The 20,592-nt window shown below is 41.6% G+C and overlaps 1 protein-coding gene across 1 annotated transcript in view; it reads left to right on the top strand.

The window, feature by feature from the left end:
- Positions 1 to 330: 330 nt before the first annotated feature.
- Positions 331 to 20,592, top strand: part of SERTM1 (serine rich and transmembrane domain containing 1) — a 31,167-nt gene continuing 10,905 nt past the window's right edge. The window contains exon 1 of the mRNA XM_089508190.1: positions 331 to 410. The gene's annotated coding sequence lies outside the window, so the exon portion shown is untranslated. The remainder of the gene's footprint in view (positions 411 to 20,592) is intronic.

Here is a 20,592-nt window from a genome sequence, read left to right as displayed (position 1 = left end):
AATGGGCCCAGGAGGGGGGCCTTTTGGCAAACACCGGCAGGGCCCCAATGCTTTGAAATCCAAAAATCTAGCATTCCGTCCGGCGCCTTCCCCTTGGAGAGCCCAGGGGCTTTAAAAAAAACCCCAAGGCATCCCTGGGCTTGGAAGAGCAGGAGGGCTCTGGGTTCGGATCCTGTTCGATGCAGAGCGGGAGGGAGGACCTGGTGAAGGAAGAGGAGGAGGAGGAGGAGGAGGAGGAGGAGGAAGGCAGGGCCATCCGATGATCCGCGCCGCCCCTCGGGCTCCGGAGCGAGGCAGGAGCGCTGCCTGTCCCAGCGCCAGAGCTGCCAAGGCGGAGGAGAGAGCGAGAGAGGGCAGTGCCCGCTTGGCCCCAGCCTTCCTCGGGGATCCCCTCTCCCCGGAGCCGGTCGGTAAGTCCTTCCCAAGCCTCCCCTCCCTCCCTCCCTCCCTTCCAAGGGGGAGGCGACTGTTACACATTGCCTTTGGGAAGCCCTGCGATGCCCCCAAGCCCTCAGCTCCTTTTGCCCAGAGGCATCCGCTTGGCCATTTTGGACCCTATCCACCGAAGTGCCCAAGGCATGCCAGTCCCTTCGCCCAGGGCGGTCTACTCCGGAGGAGATCCCACAAAGACAGAGAGGATGCCCCTTGGGAAGCCCCTCTGCCCAGCCAAGGAGCAAAGGAGTCCTGCCACCCCCCAAATCCACCCCAACAGTGGGACCGTTATGGGGCCAACCCAAATGCACTCTGTGCATCATATAGGGACATGTGGCAAGCTTTGGAAGCTGCCCTGGTGCGTTTGGGTTGGCCTCATGAAGGGATCCCTGTGGGGGGGATTTGGGAGGTTGTAGTACTTTACTATATGGCCACCATGGCTAGCCAGTGAAGCTGCCAAAGCTTGCAACATGTCTATGGTGCATTTGGGTTGGCTCCATAAAGACGTCACTGTTGGGTGGATTTGGGAGGTTGTAGTACTTTGCCATATGGCCACTATGGCTAGCCCTGGATATGGTTCCACAAAAGTCAGTGGAGTTTGCTAGGGCTTGTTCCCAGGTAAGGACGGCCGCCAACGTGGCATGAGGGAACCATAGCTGAGAAGCAGGATCCACTCAAAATGTAAGAGGGGTTTACTCTCAAGGAAGCCTGCATAGGAGAGCAACCTTTTCAGGGGGAGGAATGGGCCCTTTGAGTTTCTTTGCAAAAACAAAAACGAAACTGGAGGGAAAAGGGGATTCTTGTCCATATGTTTTGAAGGCACACTTTTCTAGAGAAGGAGAAAGGTTGGAGTCCGTAAGTTTTAGTGAAGCATGCAATCCTTGCTTGGACTGGCCACTTTATCTCCCAGCTCACAAAGAGCATCCCCTTCATCTGGATCCCTTTAGGTTGGAAGAGCATCATTGTTACCGCTCAGGTAATGGAACTGGGCTGCAGTCTGCTCTCTCAGGAGAGTAAAAGTCTAAAGAGAGAGAGAGAGAGTTTGCCCTCTGACTGGTGTCTAGAGGGCAAAGAGCTGCACCAGGTATTTTGGCACCAAATGCATCAGAGGCTGCTTAGGGGATTGTGGGGGGAAATCCATAAATACAAATGTCTCCCTGTCTGTCTGACACACTCCGCCAGAGACAGACAAAGGGAGGGGAACAGAAGGAAAAGAGGAAAAGATCTATTTTCTGCATCATGAACAACCTCATACAAAATGAATTACCTGTTATAATGTGAGAGGGCGGGGAGAGAGAAAGATTGGCATAATATCCATCAACAGCATATTTGATGTCTTCATTTCAATAGAGCTGACCCAAGTCATTTTGTTGTCTGAGTCAAGGCAGCAAATGCTGCCCCTCCTGCCACATATTCATCCAGGTTAAGGGGCACCATACCTTCAAGACCAGCCAAGTTATTCCTGCAGCTGATCAGCAAACTAGCAGTAGAAACAAAGACAAAAATTTAAAAATTGCTGCTTCGTCCTAGTAAATCTGCTGTCTGAGGCGGCTGTCTCAGCCTGCACTTTGGAAATGAGTTTGGGAACTTAAAGTAAATGCCGTTGCAATCAGATTAACACAGTGACAGTACTATTTAAAGCTGGCAAGCAATATTTCCTTTGAATGGTAAAGGGAACTCTTCCTAATAAAGACTCTTTTTGTTTAGGGAAAGTGATGTGCATGTAAGCCCACTGTGATCTGTGGAATAAGATGACCAACCCTTTGGGGCTGATTCACACACAGATGTGTCTCCTTGGCTGACTCACACTTGATTGTGTGAAGTGGTTCCATTTTTTAAAGAGCTGTGTATGAGATGCTATTAGGTGGCATGGAAGCAAATTCTGCCTCATTTGACCCATCATGGCTGTTTCACACCTACAAGTCACATGCATGCTGTAACATGACCTTGCAGTTTTTGATGGTGGATGTCTCCCAAGAGAGGCTTTATTTCCTGACATTTTAGGAAGTGGCAGAGACAGTCCCATTTGGATAATAGCTGAAAGAATGTAGAGAGATAAATACTTCAGCACCCAGAGTCCTCTGGCTGCCATAGGGATTCTGAAAGCTATAGTCAAAAGGTCATTTTTCTAAATTCTGTAGGATGGGACTAAATCAAGTTCGTGAAGCCGAAGGCTTTCATGGCCAGCATCCATAGTTTTTTGTGGGTTTTTGGGGCTATGAGGCCATGTTCTAGAAGAGAAGAAACTCATTTAGACTTATTGAATCGATGGAACTCATATAAATGTTGACTGTATGAATCTCCAATTGATGTAACGAGTCTTCTCTAGTTTGGACTAGCAGTTGGATTTCAGCCTTACTTTTATTTCCAGTTGTCCTCCAGTGCTACACAAAATGATGGTCTGTGGACCAGAGCCAGTTTGTGAGCTGCTGACTGCCAGTCCACTGCATGTTTCTGGGAAAGAAATATACAGCTGTTGTTAATGGGCACAAATATTGTGTTGGTCCCTGGCATGTTGGTTCTTGCCAGCAGTGAAGCACTGCCCTAAACTGAGCTGTTGAACTGGGTAAGGAAATCTTCTGATGCAGGTTTGGAATAGAAATTGTTTGCCTTGTTCCTTGCTTGGCCCTCTTAAAATTGCTTCCAATCTGTATTTGCACAAATGTGAAGTGTGAGATGCGAAAACAACTTTACCTGTTTAAAATGCTAGTTTATTTCATTTCACACATGTGCTTAAGAAAGCCAGTAAGTTATGTTACGTTGTGCTCAAAAAGAGAAAGATGTTTTGTTCTTTGGGCCTTTAAATGCAGCTTTGCTTTTGAGAAATAGTTTTGACAAAGATGACAATGAGATGAAGATCTGCCTCTTATCTAAAGAACACTATCAGGCAATATTTACAGCTGAGTAGAGTTTTTTCCAGAGATGTATTTGTGAGGCTTTCCATGCTGTGTCATCAACTGCCTTCCTTCTGTATGCTGAAGTTTTCATAGACAATGATTGTATCAGTGTGCATCTTTTCACCAGTACGACACTGGGCATATAGTTAGCCATTACTAGAAGCAGTAAAGTGCTTTGGAAAATATGAGTTCAGCCTAGGGAATGAAAATCCATATTCTTTTACTGCTTACAGGAGTGTACTAGTCCTGCAGATATACTTCTTTACTGTAGATTTGTAGGATTTTTGTTTTACATCTAAATTGGCAATCTCCTTAAAATCTGCTAAGTTAGAATCCTCTGTGTTGGTAAATCAGTAATAAATTAGAATCCTTTGGATCTGACATCTTGGAACAAATTGTTAATGTTTCTAGTCTCAAAGCTGAGCCTTGAAGAAAAAGTGGTATTTTAAAAGTTTTTTCAAAATAATGATTGGCTCAGGAATGCAGCTAGCACTTGTCCACCATAAAGCAGTTGTAAGATGGTTTTGGCTAAGAAAAAAATGTTTTTCAATAATCTTACTGCAGCCTGGGATGACTTTGACACTGAATACTAAATAATGTCTGTCCGATGCTTCCAAAGTCCTGTGAAGCAGGGTGGGGAGAAGTGTATTCATATTTTTAAAGGATCTAATTTGTTTCCTTGGACTACCATCTGTGGCAGTTTGCATTAAGAGACAAGCATGCCTATTTTTATTTAATTTTATTTGAAAATTGTAAGCTGATCCTGAGGATGAAGGGTAGAAAATTTAGCATGCATAGACCTTATTATTACAACAACAAATGGAATGATTGTCTTAACATGGTGTAAGAAGAAAGAGGTCTTTGTACTTTAATTTTTCTGAAAAAATATTTCCCATAATTAACCTTTGTGACAGGGCTTATTGTATATTGTCCACATAGAATCATAAAGGTAGAAGAGATCTCAGGGGTCATCAAGTCCAACCCCCTGCCATGCAGGAAAAATTTCAATCTAGAAAAATCTAATAGATCTCATTAAAGCTCATTTCTTATTTGCATCATAATAAAGCCTGGTCAAGAACCAGAATGAATAAATCTGGATGTCTATCTGTATTTAATAAAGCAAGTGTCTGTCAGAACTTGCACTGATTTTTAAGGCCTAAAGACATATTTATAAATATCTATACACATATAGATATTGAGGAGCCAGCATGATTTAATGCATACTCTGGCCTTCCAGGAATTATGGACTTTGGCTCTCAGAATCCCAGATCATTGGACAAGATTGCTGAGGTTTCTGGGAGCTGTAGTCCAAAACAACTGGAGGACCAGAGTTTGGGAATCACTGGTTTAGTGGTTTGGGTGTTGGATTAGGATCTTGGAGGCCAGGGTTTGAATCCCCACTTGACCATGGAAACCTGCTGGTTGACCTTGGGGAAGTCACATTCTCTCAGCCACAGGTGAGGGCTAGGACAAACCCCCTCTGAGCACAACTGGCCAAGAAAAGCCAGCCTTAGGGTTTCCAGAAGTCAGAAACTACTGGAAGGTACACAACAACAGACAAATACGCCTGTCTTTCTATCTATATCTATATGCTGACACTCTTTGAATATTGCGATATTCAAACTCAAGAAAGTTTTAATACTTAATTTGGTTTTAATGTCACACTTTATGTGATATTTTAATATGTTATTTATTCACTATGTTTATACCATACCTATACTTTTTTGTGATGACATGTACAATAAAGGTCATGTACAATAAATGTGAACTGAATTGAATATCTACACCCAAGATGCCTGAGAAAAAGAGGGCAAGCATAAGTGAAGAACTTGTTTATGCAAAAGCCAGTGTATTAGTCCATCAATATGTTTATTTTATCACAATTATGAAGAAGCAATACATCATCAGCATTCTCTCATTTAAATATTGGTGCTGACCTTCCGTTGGTGTGAAAGAAGGAATGCTATAGTATGTGATATGGAATTTTTCTGTGGATTTCCCTGAAAGCAGAACTTTTCACTTCTGGAAATTCTTACTGAAATTGGTAGTCACTAATGACTGCTTTTATGGTGTTCTCAGGTATACTGTATATAAGGAATGATTTGATCAGTATAACATGTATAGAAGACAAACGAAAGATCTGTCTCCTCTGAATAACACGTATCTAGTCATTTTCAGCCATCCTTAAAACAGCACTACTCTCCTCACAAATCTGACCCAATTTGAGGGTGATGGTTCTATTTCTGTGTGCTTGCTAAGTTAAGCAAATACTCCCCACCCAGCTGCTTATTTGTTTGTCAGCAGTGGGCTGACACATGAGCATATTTTCCTTGATTTTCCTGAATACCTTTTACTGCTTTGTGCTGGCTGTGTGCGGCAATAAATGTTGTTGAATCATGTGGGCTGGAGGCAGGAGGCAGAGCTTGGAAAAGTTACTTGTTTGATATTTATTGTCCCAAATCTCCCAGCCACTGGCCATGATGGCTGGGGAGTTGTAGTCCAAATAAGTGAGTTTAACAAACTCTACTCTGAACTGTAATAGGACAGCAAGTATGTGTATGTGTATGTGCCTTCAAGTCGTGTGTTGACTTATGGTGACAAATTGTATTTCATAAGTTTTTCTCAGACAAAGAATATTCAGTGGTGTTTTTGCCAACCCCTTCCTCTGAAATGTAGCCTAAAAGCATCTGGTATTCATTGACCATCTCCCATCCCAACCAAAGCTGACTCTGTTTAGCTTCCAGGATCAGATGGAATCTGCTACACTTAAGGTATTTGGACTTAAGGAAGCAAGAACCAAAGGAGGGATGATCCAGAGACAAAGGTCTATGGAAAGCAGCAGTCTGAATTGAAAATTCTGAGCCTCTACCTAAACTGGAGCATGCAAGCAAACAAAGTAGGTGAGAAGGTTGACAGGCTGGAAGGGCTAAGAACTGGGAGCAATGGTAGTTGTGGCTTCCACATCAGTGGGACAATGAATCTGTTCTGGATTTTAGTTCAGACTTAAAGGAGCTATCCAAGGTGTTGAGCCTATTTTGTATGTGAGAATACTGGGAGCAGCAAATTGTGATTTAAAAGACTCAGGGAAGACACTGGGCAGAAAAGTACCACCATTCCAAAGTTTCCAGGTTCTAGGGAGCTATTGGGCAATTGAACACTCTCTACTTTGCTGGGGGCATCCATTCAACCTCCCACTGCTTCGAGCAAAGCAAATACGTGAGACATCAGAAAACCACAAGAGGGATCTAATTCAACTCATCATCACTATAAGATGCTGTCCAAGGTGCTGAACACATTTCAGGGATATGATTCAGCACCTTGGATAGCTCCTCTATAGTGCTGATTAAAAACTGGAGCAGATTCAACTACTCCACTGGTATGGAAGCCAACCTGCTGGTTATGGCCTGCTGTCAGCTCCTAACCTTTACAGCGTGGTACTCAAGCAGCGCTTCCTGCTATTGATGTCTGCTCTTTGTTCCCTCCTGAGCCAGGTAGTTATAAGCTTTTATTTTAATGTTCCCTCAATGTCCTGGATTGATGCTTGCCTGGCCAACTGCCCTCCTACCAAAACAGGAGAGCCAGTGGTTGGTGGAGCCTGGAAGCTGCAGGGAAAATGTCCAGCAAAAATGGTTCCTTCAGCCCATCTGGATGCCAATATGAAGTCTTTACAGAGATCCCCAAACTCTGGTCCTCCAGGTGTTTTGGACTTCAACTCCCAGAGGCCTCAGCCATCTTGGCCAATGGGAGCTGAAGTCGAAAAACACCTGGAAGACCAGAGTTTGGGAATCACTGCTTTAGAAGATTATGGGGCTTTCAAAGTATTCTGAAGATTTGAATGAGGGACAGAGGCAGGTGGGAAAGGAAGGAAGGATATTGTGACAACTTAAGAAACAATGAAAAGGAGGAAATAGCACCAAGCAGACAGTAGGACATAAACATGAGCAGAAAGAGGTAAGAGAATATGAAGAACCCAAATGGGATGAAACAGGGCTGCCAACAGGACAGGAAGCATAACAAGGGACAGAAGACAAGAATGTCAAGAAGGTGCATGTTCCCAAGGGGAAAAGAAGCCAGAAGGAGAAAGAGAAAAAGGAAAGAATAAAAATAAATTAAAGGCTCCAGAAGGTATGAAATGCAGTTGGAAAAAGCTAGACAAGTCTAGTGTATTGCCTTCTTCCTAACTTATGAGCATTAGTGTATTGCCTTCTTCATAACTTATGAACATTATCGGGAGCATTGATTTAGTGCCTCTCAGGGAAACTTTTTGCCACATGGCCTAGGTAGAGTCAAGGCTGAAGCAAGGTTACTGTATATAGCAGGAAGACACTGGAAGACTGATGTACCTACAGCCATATAGTGTCACACCATGTAGTCAAAAGTTAACAGACTTACCTGTAAGGTGAATACAGAGGTATTGAGTGCTACCATAACACATAGATCAGGGAATAGGGAATGGAGACTATACACTGAGGTAGCAGGAATTGAATTAAATATTTATGCTCACAATAGAGACGTGATCATTCTCTTCTTCAGCTTTGGCTCTGGACTGTTGTACTTGAATTCCTGCAACATATTGCATGTAAGGCTGCCTTTGAAAATGGTCCAGGTACCTCAGTTGGTTTGAAAGATGGTTGTGGGAAACCTCTTTCCCTTGATCATTTATTCAATAGCCTGGTAATTCAGCCTGCTTATTTCATGACATTACACTAGCTGTGTCAAACTGAAAATCTAATATTATAGCAGAGAGAAGGACTCCTGTAGGTGGTGCCAGTCCAGTTATTAAGCTGGTGACCTGGCCACCTACTTTGGTATCACCAGAGACCTTTGCATTTTCCCAGGCTTTTTAGTGTGTCACAAACAACTGTTTTTCTGGAGCCTCTGTCTTTTTGAAGGCTTGGGCCTTGTGTGTGTGCGTGCGCGCACGCTTGCGTGCGTGTGCATGCATGCTATGTTTCATTGTTTAATTGTATTAACTTGTGCTTAATTTTTTGTGACCTGCCTTGTGGATCACATAGTGGCAAGGTGGCACATTAAAATCTTTAATAAAGACATTATCATATTTCACACCACTTATTTTATCCATATATGTCATATTTTACACTGCAAAGTAATTAAAAAGTTTACAATTCCAAGCAGCTGCCAGACATTGTAATTTGTGTTGCTATTCTATGTGATGAGTAGAAATAATATTTAAAAGCTTCTTTCTCCATGTGTCAAACTAAATATGTGTAGCATCATTGTCAGCATGGGTCATCCAGAGTTACTGTTGGTCCTTCCATTGAGATAGTGCTGATGTCTTGACTCTAGAACTCCTTACCCAAAGAAGTTAGGCTAGCCCTATTTCTTTTAAGTTTCCAATTAGCAGCCCAAACAGTGCTATTCTGCATGGCATTCAGTGTTTGCTGTTTTAACTGTTTCAAAACTGGATTTTATGATTGTTTTTAGACTGCTTTTAGGAGTTTTAAAATAACATTTTAAAGTGTTTGTAAACATTTTTTATCTTCTTATTAATTGTTTTTTATTTGTTAATTGCTTCAGGAGCACATGTTGGCTGGGAAATGATACAAAGATACTATAAATAAATAAATAAATAAATAAATAAATAAATAAATAAATAAATGTTTTTTATGAACGCATAACTTTAAAAAAAGTATCTCTTTTAATCAGATATTTTCTTTTCTCTTTTCTCCTTAAATTGGGAAATTGGTAAATTGGGCAACCATTTAAATCAAAAGCCAGTTGGATATTTGTAGAAGCAGATAAAAATTTGTCCTCAACGATCCAATTTTTCATAACAGCCAAGAAATATTGATTCCTACAACTGGAATGTAACGGGCATTCCATTAAATAACATGCCAAATCTTCCACTTCAGCAACACTACATATACTGAATCTAACAAGACAGACACTAGGATCCACTAATATTGTCCTTGTTGTCTGTTCTTCAACACTGATGCCATGATGTCAAGTTGAGTATGGTGTCCTGCTCAGTGTATTTGTTATTGATCAACCAGTCTATTGAGGGAATATTTTACAATGAATAGTTTGGGACAACTGAGAGGGCTACCTCTAGGTTGCCATCTTAGCATGGCCTTGCCCAGCCAGTATATTTTCTAGCAGCAACATAACAATGAACATTAGTGATCAACACCTTTTGTCACAATCTGCAGCCAGTGTCTTTTCTAATTTTGAGCTCTGTTTCTTTAGAGACATAATAGAACTTAAAAAAAATGCCTTTCAAACACCTATTGAGTGTTGCTCAGGTAAATTCAAGCCCAGTATGCATGGATTGGCAGGAAAGCCCAACTCAATACAAAGCTTGAAAATGCTGCCTTTTGGACTACAATTCGCAGAGTCCCACCACCAGTGTGGTCACTGGGCATACTGGATATAGGATTCTAGAGCTGCAGTACTGAACAGTAATGTTTCCAGGATCATGATCTAAATCTTAGTTGAAGTCCTAGGAAGATGCCCAAAGTAACTAGGTGCTGCCGCCATGAGAATATGAACCATGTTATCACCAAACTTACATTTCTTGATTCTGTATCAGCTCTTATCCCACGTTCCTCCCATGCCTATCTGCCACCTATCCTCAGTATATATTCCTAAAATTAATTCCTCCCATTCTGTAATCCTTTATCTCTGTAGAGAAGAAAAAACATCCCACCACTTTCCATATCATGGTGCTTAGTTTCAAGAGCATCTCTGCTTTTCATGGTCTCTTTCACACTACACAGTGATAGCACTCAGATGCTACTTTAGATGCTATGGCTACATCCTATGGAATTCTGGGATTTGTTGTTTGTTGAGACACTAGAAGTCTCTGGCAGAGAATTCTAAATACCTCACAAAACTTCCTGTGAAAGCAACCCTGATAAGTATTGTCACAAATCATTGGCATAAAAGTCCAAGTTCTATCTTTTAAGAAAATATCTTACCTAATCCTTAAGTCCACTAAGGTTAAATAAATTTTAACCTTATTGCTACCCAAAATTGACAATTGAAGCAGGGGCTCTTTCACATAACACAGTTATAACACTATGATTCCACTTTAAATATCATAGTTCCATCCTGGGATTTGCAGTTTATGGAGGTGGGTTTAGAATTCTCAACCAGAGTGCTCTAATGGCTCACCAAACAACAAATGCCATGATTCTATAGGATGCAGCTATGCTAGCTAAAATGGAAAGACAGTGCTAGAATATATTATGAAGTGTGAAAAGGGTCCTGCCATACTCGCAGAGGAGACACATAGAACACATTGTCAAGAGATTGTAACTATTGTTGAAATATTAAGTCTATTTGGGGAAAAATTAAAATTCAGCTGCTTGTGACCTTAGCTTGGCCTGTTCAGTGCACTACACTGTGATGAGACAGGTGTTCCCTTTCTTATTAGTAGCAGAGCAATAAGAAATCTTCAATACCCAGAAGTCTCTAGCCAATGGACCACACTGACTATGAAGTTCTAGGACCTGTAGTCAAAAAATGTAACTTTTCCTAGCTCCGCATATATCACAAGTATGCCTTACGAGTAATATGTGATTACCTGCATCCTCGTGATGAGTACATAGCTGGTGACAAATTTGCCTTTGTAACTAATGGCCCTTATCTGCTTTCTTCTTTTTCTAATGAAATCTTAGCACCATTCTGAAAGCACACTACAGCTGATGCATTTCAGCTTCAATGAAATGAACGGAATGTTATGCCAAGAGATATTGCTTCCCCCTCCATATTTTTGGCATTCCAGGGCCAGTGTGTTTAATTGCTTGAGGATTTTGTAGGTATTGTTGTCTCTGCTGTGATTGAGAACCACTGCAGTGCATGCAATTTTAGGAAGAAATAATCAAATGCAGTGTAGCGTGTGAAAGAATTTGTTAAAGGGACTCCTATGGCAATCGAAGTGGATGAGAACAGAAGTAGAATCATTTATATTTGTCTCATTTTAAGACAATGGCACACAACCATCCCCTTGGGGGATGTATTTTTTCCAACAGAAGTAAGATCAATAGAGAGTAAGCTGGAGGGTGCAGTTGTCATGCACCATCTAGGGAGCAGGCACTGTGTATACTTACAAGCTTGCATGGCTGCTTATAACTTTCCATTACATGAAGTTCAGTTGTTATAATTAAACATTATGTGTTTCATCAGCTCACAGTTACAAAGACAGGGTGTGGCGAGCCTCCATTAACTTTTTTGGCACTGAACATCAGGATAGTAAATGTAATTACAAATAGATCTTGGTATTAATGATGTATTCAGTAGTAGCTTTGTTGCATTAGTTATTTTTCTTTATTACATTTGGACCGATTACAAGGTTGAGTGATTCCAAGATTGAAGGGATAAAAGCAACATTAAAAGGGATTCAAATCTACCTCTGGAGAATAGTTTATCTAATGTTGTTTGGTCTAAATATGCTTGAAGAAGGGAAATAGAAACACAAAGAGATTGTACTAAGCTTTGTCTTTCTATTGTTGGTAGAATCATTCTGAAAGTAGATCTATCTCTTACCTTAATCTGTATGGTGCAGACATGTATATTCAGATATAAAGTGGATAGGACAATGGAGAGCAAGATATGGGTCCAAAACCCATCTTTAAGTTTTACATACAACAGAACTGGGTAATTCTATACTTTGCATATTCTGGATATACTGCAGCTAAAATAATAATGATAATAATAATAATAATAATAATAATAAATACATTATTTGGCCTTTTCTCAATTTGTTGGAAGTCACACTCTGCCAAGAAGTCCAACAAATTCCTCACAAGCTTTACAGACTTCATTGTAGAAAAGGTGGAAGAAGCAACAAGGGGACCGGCTATTTTGAATTTGATCCTAACCAAAAGAGATGTGTTGGTTAGTGAGGCTGAAATAGTGTGACCCTTGGGTGTCATCATGTAATTTGTTATACAGAGGTAGGGGGAAGCCAAACATATTCAGACACACACAATCAGAAAGCTGATTTTAGTAAGTTTAGGGAAATATTGAGTGAGATCCCATGGTCAGAAATGCTCAAAGGGAAGGGAGTTCATGGTGATTTGGCGTTTCTTAAAGCTGAGATATTGAAGGCCCAATTGAAAACAGTTCCCATTTGGAAAGAAAGTGGGACATGTCTGAAAAACCCAGGATGGATATGCAAAGGACTTTTAGATGTGTTGAAATTTTTAAAAGACTTGTACAAGAAATGCAAAAGGGGAGAAACCGAAAACAAAGAATACAAAGAAGTAGCCAGTAGGGGAAAAGTCAGAAAAGCAAAAGCTCAAAATGATCATAGGCTTGCTAGAGAGAATAAAAATAATAAGAGGGTTTTTTAGGGTGGGACTTGTGTTTGGAGCAAGAGAAAAGACAAGGAAATGATAGGGCTGCTATAAAGGGAAGATAGTGAAATGCTAACGGGACACAGAGAGGACCAAACTGTTTAATACCTTACTTGCCTCAATCTTTTCTGGAAAGGAAAACAGTGCTCTAACTGGTGAACATCATCTGGTAAGAGGACTACAACACAAAATAGGTGAAGAAGTAGTAAAGGAATACCTAGCCACTCTAAATGAGTCATTTCCGGAGCTGGATGAACTGCATCCAAGAGTACGAACGAAACTTGCAGAACGCAACTTAAGCCACTGCCAACAATCTTTGGTACTTCTTGGAAGATAAGAGAGATCCCAGCAGATTAGAAGAGGCCAAATGTTTTTGCTATCTTCAAAGAAGGCCAAAAAAAAGGACTCAAGCAATTACTAATCAGTCAGTTTGAATCGATACTAGGAGAGGTTCTAGAATTATATCATTAAACAGTCAGTCTGCACACACTTAGAAAGAAATGTTATGAGCCAGCATAGGCTTCTCAAAAACAAGTCCTGCCAAACTAATCTTATCTCTTCTTTTGATAGAGTTTCAAATTTGATAGATCAGGGGAGCACTGGGGATGTAGTATATCTTGAATTCAGTGGGGCATTTGACAAGGACCCCATGATATTCTTGCAGTAAAGCTGGCTATATAGTGTTACAGTTAGATGGATGTATAATTGGTTGACAGAAGGTGCTCACAAATGGTTGTTCTTCATCCTGGAGCGAAGTGACTAGTATGGTGTCTCAGGGTTCCATACTTGGCCTGATGTTGTGTAATATTTTTATAAATGACTTAGATGAGGAAATAGAAGACATGTTTATGAAGTGTGCAGATTACATCAAGGCAAGGGGGCAACTGATATCCCATAGAATAGGAGCAGAATTAAAAAAGACCTTGACAGATTGGAGATCTGGGCCAAAATTAACAAAACACATTTCAACAGAGATAAATGTAAGATACTACATCCGGGCGGGGGGGGGGGATTAAATGCATAAATATAGGATGGGTGACACCTGGCTTGAAAGCAATACATGTGAAAAGGATTAAGAAGTCTTAGTGGACCATGAGTAAACAATGTGATGGAGCAGCCAAAAAATACCAATGCACTTCTGGACTGCATCAACAGGAGTAGAATGTCTATCAAGGGAAGTACCACCACCATTCTATTCTGCTTGGTTAATCATCATCTGAAATACTGTGTCCCCTTGTGAGCAACACAATTCAAAAAGCATATCAACAAGCTGAAAAATGTCCAAAGAAGAGTGACCAAGATGATCAAAAGTCTGGGAATGAAGCCCCACAAGGAATAACTTAGAAGCTGGGCATTTTTAGCTTGGAGATGAAAAGACTAGAGATGGTAGAATACCTATATTTAAATATCTGAAAGGATGTCATATAGAAGAAAGAGCGAGCTTGTTTTCAGCTGCTCTAGAGACTAGAACATGAACCAATAGATTCAAATTACAAGAAAAGTGGTTCTACCTAAACAATACGAAGAATCTTTATATGACAGGAGCTGTTCAGTACTGGAAAAGATTGCCTCAGAGGGTTTTTAAGCAGAGATTGTATGCTTTACTAGTGTTTTAGTAGTGTGTTGCTGCACGGCAGGAGATTGGACTAACCCTTGTGGTCCTTTCCAGCTCTGTGATTCAGTTTTATCACCCAAACAAGGAGAAATGTAAGGGTGAACTGCCAAGGAAATTACACACCCCCCCCCCCCCCGCAAATAATCCAAGATATTAACAGAATGCACCCCTCTAGTTCTACTCCAGAAAAAAAATTTGTAGTATGGGGAGGGAAAGGTATCCACTGAATCTCTGGTTTGTACTCTAGAATCCATCTGGGATTTACTGGAATTATACTAAAGAGGTAATCTGAGAAGCCTTCACCAATGTTTTGTGCTCTATTGGCTGAATCTAAGCTGCCACTAATTTCTCATTACTACTGGAATTGTATCTAAATGAAGTTCAGAGTTAATGGCAGAGATATTGGAGTAGACAAGCAGAGAAGGCAGTCATAAAGATGTGACTGAGGTACAGCTCATGAACCCCAGAAAAATGGCAGGCAGACCATACTTGTGCCCCCCTCCCATCTAGGTGGGCAGGGATAAGCTTTCCCTGAAAGAATCAGGCACCAGGGTTCAGGACCACCAAGATTCCTGAACAGTTGTAGGGTTTTCTATATTTTCCCTTTCCTTGGGTGACACCTGGCTTTATTAATTTTATGCTTTAACCAGTTTTATGTTGTTTCATTCATTACTCATGGTAGCCACATTGCTAATTGCTTGTTTTGCTGTTGTATGGCTACAAGTCATTTCCAGCTTTGGCAGCCCTGACATGAGATGATGATGATTTTTTTAAATTATTATTATTATTATTATGGTGAGATTTGTTCAGAGGGGGTTGCCATTGCAGTCCTTTGAGACTGACAAAGAGTGATTTGTCCAAGAGCACCCAATGGGTTTCCATGGTTGATCAGGAATTTGTACCTTGGTCGCCCTGAATTGTAGTCCAACACTCAAACCACTACACCATGCTGACTCAAGAACATACATACAAATACAAAAAAATGCATAACATCCTGCCTGCCAACCTTGAGTCCTCCCTTTTTAAAAACAGCTCCAGGGTCTTTGCTATTGCCTTGTATGATGTGGGCATAACACTTGAAGAGAAATGTCAGAGATGGTTAAGCCACAGGGTCATAGGAAAGATTGCCTTACCTAGCCCAGGGTTTTTCTTTAAAGCAGGGGTCGAACACTCTGGCAGGCTTGAAGACCATTTTATTTGTGGGACTCTCTCGGGAACAGGCATACTGACAATAATGTAAAATAAAAAAAAAGTAGAAGGAGCCAAAAGTCTACTCCTAGCTTTGAAAACAGGTAGTTTTTCATGTTAAACAATGTGACATGGGTCTGTGACCTATAGAGAAGGAAATGTCCATGTAAACCTACCGTGTGATAATCCCCTAGGAGCAGCAATTCACACACACAAAGGCACTTTTGCAGGGGCAAGTGAAGTGGATATGTCCGCAGCAAAAGGAAGAAGAAGGAAACGATAGGGCCATTGTGTGGAGAAGATGGCAAAATGCTAAGAGGGGACAGAGAAAAGGCAGAATTACTCAACACCTTCTTTGCTTCAGTCTTCTCAGAAAAGGAAAAGGATGCTCAACCTGAGGATAATGGAGCAGAGGACAGAATAGGGGATCTTCAGCACAGAATAAGTAAAGAGATAGTAGAGGAATACCTTGTTAATCTAAATGAATATAAGTCTCCAGGACCAGATGAACTACATCCAAGGGTACTAAAAGAACTGGAAAATGTAATATCAGAGCCACTGGCAATAATCTTTGAAAACTTCTGGAAAACAGGAAAGGTCCCAGCAGACTGAAGGAGGGCAAATGTTGTCCCCATCTTCAAAAAAGGGAAAAAACAGGATCCCAACAATTATCATCCAGTTAGTCTAACATCTATACCAGGAAAGATTCTAGAGCAGATCATTAAACAGAGAGTCTGTGAACATCTAGAAAGCAATGCCATAATCACAAAAAGTCAACATGGGTTTCAGAGAAACAAGTCATGCCAGACAAATCTAATCTCTTTCTTTGATAAAATTACCAGCTTGGTAGATGAAGGGAATGCTGTGGATATAGTATATCTTGATTTCAATGAGGCCTTTGACAAGGTTTCCCATGACATTCTTGCAAACAAGCTCATGAAATGTGGGGTAGACAATGTAACTGTTACATGGATTTGTAATTGGTTGACTGGCAGAATCCAAAGGGCGCTCAACAATGGAGTTTATCACACCTGAGGGCTCCTGCCATGCTTCCGTCGTGTAAACATCACCAAACTGCGATGGGAGCCTTCTGGTGGGATCGTGGATGGCACTATTTAGGTGGAATGCTTCCGTTTTTGTCACTGAAGCGTTATCATGTTTTAATAAGGGCCCTTTTTAATAATGATTTAATCTGTTTCAAATCAAAATCTGTCTTTAATTAATTTTAAATGATTTCTATAGATTGTTTAACTGTGTGTGTGTGTTACTGAAGCTTTTAATCTATATTGCTTTTAAAATTTTTGAATCTGCCTTGAGTCCCATTACTGGAAATATGAATGAATCATCATCACTGTTGTCGTTGTCATTGTCGCTAAGAAAGAATTCAGTTCTCCTGCCTTGCAAACTTGCTGCTATACCTTGCTCAGATCTAATGATAAGAGCAGAAATTGTTGGATACTATGCCTAATTTCATTTAAACAGCTTTAGTGTAACTTTTATTTATAGGGGGGGGGGGGGGCGAGTTAAAGCTGATTAATTAAAAAAACATAATCATGTATATGCAGAACTCATGGTTAGATTTGTGTTGTCCATTGTGCCAGATGTCAAAACTGAATCATTTGGCAGAAATATGAAGGTAGCTGTAGTTCAGACATCTCAGTTTTCATTCGGGTACCATCTGGCATTTTTTGTGATATTGTACAAATCAGCAGCAGCACTAGACAGTCTGTTCCTGTTTACAGGAAGAAACTCTGTTACAAACCAATGTGCTGTCTTTAATGCAATCTGACATGACTTGAAAATCACAAATCTAAACAACATCCTACAATCAGAACTAGAAAAATTTACTTTGGGTACTAGAGCTCCACAGCATCGCCCAGCCAGCATGGCCCAAGCTGTCTAGAAACCATGTACTGTTATTGTTTTGGTCGGACCTTACCCCAAGTGTTGTGGTCAGTTCTAGGCCCCACAGGTTAGGAAGTATATTAATAAACTGGAATGTGTCCAGTGGAAAGTAAATAAAGTGAGTTAAGGGTTTGGAAAACATACCCTGTGAGGAACAGTTGAGGGAATAGACATTGTTTAATCTGGAGAAGAAAAGACTGAGAGGTGATAACCATTTTCAAATATCTGAAGGGCAATTGTGTAGAAGTAGAAGTAAGCTTGTTTTCTGCTGATCCAGAGTATAGGACCAGAATAAATGGATTCAAATTACGAGAAAGGAGATTCTAACTAAATACAGTGGTCCCTTGGTATCCACTGAAATTTGGTTCCAGGATCCAACTCCCCCCATGGAACATCCATAGATGTTCAAGTCCCATTAAATATGCCATAGTAAAATGGTGTCCCTTATATAAAATAGCAAAATCAAGGTTTGCTTTTTGGAATGTAAAAAAACTTCTCCGCCCTCCATAACTGCCATTTGCCGGCCTGAGAGGGAGTTCACCAGGCAGGTCCAGCTCCATCAGGACTAGCCTGGAGGAAGGACACTCCGCCCTCCAGAACTGCCATCTGCCGGCCTGAGAGGAAATTCACCAGGCAGGGCCAGCTCCATCAGGGCCAGCCTGAAGGAAGGGGACTCCGCCCTCCAGAACTGCCATCCACCGGCCTGAAAGGGAATTAGGGTTGCCATAAGTCAGGAGCTCCAAACCGGGACAAATGTAGGGCAACATTTTCAAATGTAGGACACATTTTTAAAAAATGGAGGATGTCCAAAACAATTAAGGATTTTTTTTAAATGTTAATATAAATGCATGTTTTTTAGGCATGATCAAAATGGAGGACATTTTGGCATTATTCCTAGACAGATGGCAGAAATGTACTTGCCCTCGGGTTCAACTGTACTTCTCAGAAGTGTGTACTTGGTCAAGGGACTGTGGTTTTTCTTCACTGCACATGAGTTTGTAAAAATCACAGCAAGTTACATTGGCCATGCCTCAGAGGCTTGTTGATATCAATATCACCATCATCATCATCATCATCATCATCACCAACAAAATTGTCCAAGAAAGGCAGACTTGTTAGCATTCAAAGCGCCATAAATACACAGAAAATGCACTTGCATATATTTAATAATAAAAAATAATGGAAAAAAAATAAAAAAAACAAGGCAGGGGTGTATATATTTAATAATAAAAATTAATGTAATAAAATAAAAAACAAGCAATAATAAAAATTAATAAAATAAAACAAAAACAAGCAATAATAAAAATTAATGAAATAAAATAAAACAAGCAATAATAAAAATTAATGAAATAAAATAAAACAAGCAATAATAAAAATTAATAAAATAAAACAAAAACAAGCAATAATAAAAATTAATGAAATAAAATAAAATAAGCAATAATAAAAATTAATAAAATAAAATAAAAACGAGCAATAATAAAAATTAATAAAATAAAATAAAAAAGCAATAATAAAAATTAATAAAATAAAATAAAATAAGTATTTTATATTTTTTAAAATAATTTAAAAACCCCAAAAAACCAAGGCAGACCTAATGGCCACTGACTCAGCTTTCCTCCTCCTCCTCCTCCTCCTCCTCCTCCTCCTTAGGATGGCTGGCGCGCACGCGCGCGGGGGGGAAGTGGGGCAGGCGCGCGCTCTGCCACTGGCCCCTGCTGAGGCCTGGGCAGCGCGCGCCAAGGAGCCCGTCCTCTTTGGCCAGCTGGCTGGCCAAAGCAAGGGACGAGCTCCTGTTTTGGAGCCCCGTGCACGCGCGCGCGGGTGGGCAAGCCCTAACGCGGTGGTGGCGGCGCTTCTGCCACCGAGGAGGAGGAGGAAGGCGGAGCCGGAGGAGGTGGGTTGGCGCTGCCCAGCCCACCACGAAGAGGAGGAGGAGGTGGGTTGGCGCCGCAGCCAGCTGCATTAGCGGCAGCGGCTATGGCCGTAGGAGGAGCGGACGCCGAACCGGGAACAAGGCATGGGGGGCCCCCAAACTGGACCGGGACCGGGAGGGGCCCCCCAAAAGCGTTATTGTCACAGGGGCCGCCGGGTTATGGCATCCCTAAAGGGAATTCACCAGGCAGGTCCAGCTCCATCAGGGCTAGCCTGAAGGAAGGAGACTCCGCCCTCCATAACTGCCATCCGCCGGCCTGAGAGGGAATTCACCAGGCAGGGCCAGCTCCATCAGGACCAGCCTGAAGGAAGGGGACTCCACCCTCCAGAACTGCCATCCGTTGGCCTGAGGGGGAATTCACCAGGCAGGTCCAGCTCCATCAGGGCCAGCCTGAAGGAAGGGGACTCTACCCTCCAGAACTGCCATCCACTGGCCTGAGAGGGAATTCACCAGGCAGGACCAGCTCCATCAGGGCCAGCCTGAAAGAAGGAGACTCCGCCCTCCAGAACTGTCATTCGCCGGCCTGAGAGGGAATTCACCAGGCAGGTCCAGCTCCATCAGGGCCAGCCTGAAGGAAGGGGACTCCGCACTCCAGAACTGCCATCTGCCGGCCTGAGAAGGAATTCACCAGGCAGGTCCAGCTCCATCCGGGCCAGCCTGAAGGAAGGGGACTCCGCCCTCCATAACTGCCATCCGCCGGCCTGAGAGGGAGTTCACCAGGCAGGTCCAGCTCCATCAGGACTAGCCTGAAGGAAGGGGACACTGCCCTCCATAACTGCCATCCCCCGGGCAGAGAGGAAGTTCACCTGGCAGGTCCAGCTCCATCAGGACTAGCTTGGAAGAAGGAAGAGCTCTCCCTCCAATCCTTCTGCCTTGGTCCAGGCCTCAGAGGGAGAGAAGAACCACTGGACCTCATCCCCTTTGCCTCCACCATTCCCTTCTCCTTTTGTTTCGTGTCTTTTAGATTGTAAGCTTGAGGGCAGGGAACTGTTTGATTAAAAATAATAATTGTATGCCGCTCTGAGAGCCATTAGAGCTGAAGGGCAGGGTATTAATACCTAAATAAATAAATAAATAAATAAATAAATAAAATGTATATATTTTTGGATTATTTTCAAGCTATGGATGCTTTAATATGTGGATAAAAATAAAATCTATGGATAGAGAAGGTTGACTGTATTAGCAAGGGCTGCATTAATTTGGGTTCTTGCATCAAAAACAGAAATCTGGAAAAGAGGACCTTATACTGCCATGTAGACATTGCACTATGTGTTTACATCTTTGTTGTGACTCACTGCTTCT

Source organism: Sceloporus occidentalis, unplaced genomic scaffold (genome assembly GCF_023333645.1).
Source record: "Sceloporus occidentalis isolate IW3139 unplaced genomic scaffold, rSceOcc1.0.p SCAF_2, whole genome shotgun sequence".
NCBI classification, from domain to species: domain Eukaryota; kingdom Metazoa; phylum Chordata; class Lepidosauria; order Squamata; family Phrynosomatidae; genus Sceloporus; species Sceloporus occidentalis.
This window is presented reverse-complemented; position numbering and strand designations above follow the sequence as displayed.